The sequence below is a fragment of the Octopus sinensis genome, linkage group LG6 (genome assembly GCF_006345805.1).
Source record: "Octopus sinensis linkage group LG6, ASM634580v1, whole genome shotgun sequence".
Classification (NCBI taxonomy): Eukaryota; Metazoa; Mollusca; class Cephalopoda; order Octopoda; family Octopodidae; genus Octopus; species Octopus sinensis.
Genome location: NC_043002.1, coordinates 111,993,520 through 111,998,260, shown reverse-complemented (window position 1 = coordinate 111,998,260; position 4,741 = coordinate 111,993,520). Strand labels below are relative to the sequence as shown.

The 4,741-nt window shown below is 39.5% G+C and overlaps 1 pseudogene; it reads left to right on the top strand.

The window, feature by feature from the left end:
• The first annotated feature begins 1,100 nt into the window (after nucleotides 1-1,100).
• Nucleotides 1,101-1,219, top strand: LOC115213617 (annotated as a pseudogene).
• The last annotated feature ends 3,522 nt before the right edge of the window (nucleotides 1,220-4,741 follow it).

Here is a 4,741-nt window from a genome sequence, read left to right as displayed (position 1 = left end):
GAGGATTTACGGGATTAACAACGGCAAAAACTACAACAATAAAAGCGGCTATGGCAGCAGCAACAACAGCTGTAACAACGAAAGCATTAACAACAGCAATGATAAGTTGACAAAGGCGAAATATACTTAGTGATAGAAAGCTAGAAAAGGAAATAGGAAGATGTGAAGGAATGGTAGATAAGGAATGGTAGATAAGAAGCATTAATTGTGGGGGAAGAAGGAAAATAGCAAAATAATAATAATGGATAAAATAATGATCTTTGAATTTGTCATAAGGACAAAGTGAGTGTCCAGCATTCCAATACACGAATGAGGTTACATATTTATATATTTCTTTACTACCCACAAGGAGCTAAACACAGAGGGGACAAACAAGGACCGACAAACGGATTAAGTCGATTACATCAAACCCCAGTGCGTAACTGGTACTTAATTTATCGACCCCGAAAGGATGAAAGGCAAAGTCGACCTCGGCGGAATTTGAACTCGGAACGTAACGACAGATGAAATACGGCTACTCATTTCGCCCGGCGCGCTAACGTTTCTGCCAGCTCACCGCCTATTACATGTTTATATGTATGAATATACAACCAATCTGTAAACGACAGTACAAGGTGCACTACATAAGGTGATACCTATACACACACACATTTACACACACAGGTGTGTGGTTAGAGCATCGGGCTCACAATCGTGAGGTAGTGAGTTCGATTCCTGGACCGGGCTGTGTGTTGTGTTCTTGAGCAAGACACTTTATTTCATGTTGTTCAAGTTCACCCAGCTGTAGAAATGAATTGCGATGTCACTAGTGCCAAGCTGTATTGGCTTTTGCCTTTCCCTTGGACAATATTAGTGACATGGAGAGGGGTATGCATGGGCGACTGTTAGTCTTCCATAAACAATCTCACCCTGACTTGTGCCTAAGAGAGTAACTTTATAAGTGCAATTCCATGGTTATTCATGACCCAAATGGGTCTTTTCTGAGTTCAAATTCCGCCGAGGTCGATTTTGGCTTTCATCCTTTCAGGGTCGATAAATTAAGTATTAGTTGCGTACTGAGGTCGATCTAATTGACTGACCACCTCCCCCAAAATTTCGGGCCTTGTGCCTACATCACGTTGAAAGCACCGGTTCTCGTCTGATCACCGAAGTTAAGCAACGTCAAGCCTAGTCAGTACTTAGATGGGTGACCGCTTGGGAAACCTAGGTGCAGTAAGCATAGCACATTAACGGCGGTGCATCAGCATGGCCGCAGCTCTGAGATGAAACTAGAAAAAAAAATATATATACTTCAAAGGAAACAATCACTCATTCATACGCTTGCATAAACACATATATTCACACATCCATGTTGAAGGAGCCCTCTCAGTCGGTGCGATTGGCTCAGGTCGAACTCATGTCGGTCCCCAGCGAAAACCAGTACACTATACAATAGCTTAAAGACTCCGCCGGTTACGACGACGAGGGTCCCAGCTGATACGATCAACGGAACAGCTTGCTCGTGAAATTAACGTGCAAATGGCTGAGCATTCCACAGACACGTGTACCCTTAACGTAGTTCTCGGGGATAATCAGCGTGACACAGAGAGTGACAAGGCTGACCCTTTGAAATACAAGTACAACTCATTTTTGCCAGCTGAGTGGACTGGAGCAACGTGAAATAAAGTGTCTTGCTCAAGGACACAACGCGTCGCCGGGAATCGAACTCACAACCTTACGATCATGAGCCGAATGCCCTAACCACTAAGCCACGCGCCCTCACATACAATAGCTACCGCGATACAGACTAGTCTCTTGCTGCCTTAGAGTCATCTCAAGTACCTTGGAGTCAACGGACATAACTGTATAATATCGTACACTTTGATTAATGTATTTATGAATGTATGTATCTACTTACACACAGACACACGCACACACAATATATACATAAATACATATACATACATACATATATATATATATATATATATATATATATATATATATATATATATATATATATATATATATATATATATATATATATGTGTGTGTGCGTATAAAAATATATATAAAAATACAAAATGGGACAAGAACGCAAAACATTCAAATAGACGATACAAAAAACGGACGGATCATTCGAAACCTCTAATCTTCAGTCAAGAACTGGATCATCCTCGCAATTTCGGCTGATTATATATATATATATGTAATGTGTGTGTGTATGTCTGGAACCACGTGGTTGGGAAGGAAGCTTCTTATTTCTTTATTTCCCACAAGGGGCTAAACAGAGAGGGGATAAACAAGGACAGACAAACGGATTAAGTCGATTACATCGACCCCAATGCGTAACTGGTACTTAATTTATCGACCCCGAAAGGATGAAAGGCAAAGTCGACCTCGGCGGAATTTGAACTCAGAACGAAAGACAAACGAAATACCTATTTCTTTACTACCCACAAGGGGCTAAAAACAGAGAGGACAAACGGATTAAGTCGATTATATCGACCCCAGTGCGAAACTGGTACTTATTTAATCGACCCCGAAAGGATGAAAGGCAAAGTCGACCTCCGTGGAATTTGAATTCAGCACGTAGCGGCAGACGAAATACCACTAAGCATTTCGCCCGGCGTGTTAACGTTTCTGCCAGCTCTCCGCCTTGTGTGGCAAGTTTTTTACAACGCAGCCACTCCTGCGTCTATCTCTATATTCAAATAATACTAATAAAACAAAGAAAATTCTTTAACGCATCCTTACAATCGTTTCTGCACTAACTCTGCTTGCAACGAAAAAATTCGTAGTGAAAATTTACGTAATGTTTTCGGTTTTAGACTTCAGAGAAGCACTTCATCGCACTTGCATCAAAGGTGTGCAGTCATATTGTGCGTTATATATATATATATATATATCGAAAATATTTTGACAAATTAAATTAAATGTTGAAGTAAATCTAACGGATTTTGTGTGTTTCTTAAATGGCTTATAAACACCTTCCACGCTGCAATTGTTTTCGTTCCAGCACACGGTCTCAGATCAGGTCACTTGCTATTGAAGTACATCTCCGTAATATATATATATATAATATATATATATATATATATATATATATATATATATATATATATATATATATATATATATATAATATGCACCTGTGTATAATGTGTGTGGTAAAGAGTAAAAGGGAGAGAAGCGGTGTGAGAAGAAAGAAGTGAAGGTTGCAATTCTAGATGGCTCTGCTGGTGAAAACCATAACTCTTAAACAGCTCAGTACATCTATCGCAAATAAGAGTAACTTTGTGGTTCCCATTTACTGAAACAGAATGGGCTCCGTAAGTCTTATTTAGGTTGTATTACCATAGCCGCGAGGGTGCTTGTACTGTTGTAGTGTATTTTGTTATGATCATAAACTTTGTTGTACCAAGATATCCAACCTACCTCCGTATATACACGAACTCGCAACGATCATGTGCATTCCGTAGTTTTACTCCTCACCGTCAGATGGCATCGAGTTAGGGTTCCGATCAGCTGATATTAGTAAACGTGTGTCATGGATCGCAGCCTAACAATTTACGGTAGATTGCTTTGATCTTTACGATAATTCGTATTTTAAAGTAATATTACTGGTAATAGTAATAATAATAATAATAATAATACTAGCAATAAAATAATGATGCATGATTATGGAAAATATAATTAAGGCGTTAGCGTAGGTAGAAATACTTATCGTAAGCTAGGTTAGTGAGCGTCTGAGAGAAGATTAGCCTACGGGAGGGTCTTGACTTCGCATATTAGACGCAGGGCGATGTTTTGAGCCAAATTTTTTGGAAAAAAGTGCGTCCTATATGCCGTCAAATACGGTATATAAAAATGTAGATGTACTTGTATATGACAGGCTTGCGAGCTCACCTAAAGTAATTTTAGTTATTAAATTGAATAGTTTCATATCGTTGTTCTTTAGCCACAGATCAGCTTTGTAAGAGTATATGCGACTATATTATCCAGTGTGCTCTTCATTAAGAAATGGCTGGCTACCGCTTTCTTGCAAGTCAAGCTATACCATACGGGCTTGTTCGTTCATACACTCATTGGCACACCTGTGTCACTGTTTGCATGATGTCACTTATTAAATAGTCATACCTTTCGCACTTAGACAAAACATATTTGTTCTACATTCACTTAAAACCTGTAAACCTGTTCTGATATAAAATTCTTTGAACTGCGACATTTACTATGATTAACAACGGGTGCAGAGTGGTAGAAATGGTAGTAGATCGCACCGAATGAACTTCTCAGGACAAACCTAATGCTCGGGCCAACTTTGTATTTCATCCCATAGAAGTCAATAAAATAAGTAGCAACACTGTATAAGTGTCTTCTACTTTACACGTCCCTGATATTGTTGCTGTTGTTAAAGCTGCGAAGTGGTCGAATTGTTAGCACGCTGGTTAAAATGCTTAGGTGGCATTTCGTTCGTCTTCACCTTCTAAGTTCAAATCCTGCCGAGGTCGACTTTGTGTTTCTTCCTTTCGGAGTCGATGAAATAAGTACCAGTCAAGTTGTGAGGTCGACTCCCCATCCCCTCAAAAACCCCTTGCTATATACCAGAATTTGAAACCATTTTGAGGCGATTGTTTATGTACTTTGGTCTCTACGGAGTCCTGAATGAGCAGACCTATGTTGACCTATCATAAAAAGTGCCCCAGCCGTGACCCCCACCGTCATGTTTTCAGGCTCAATAAAATAGTATTACATTATCCGA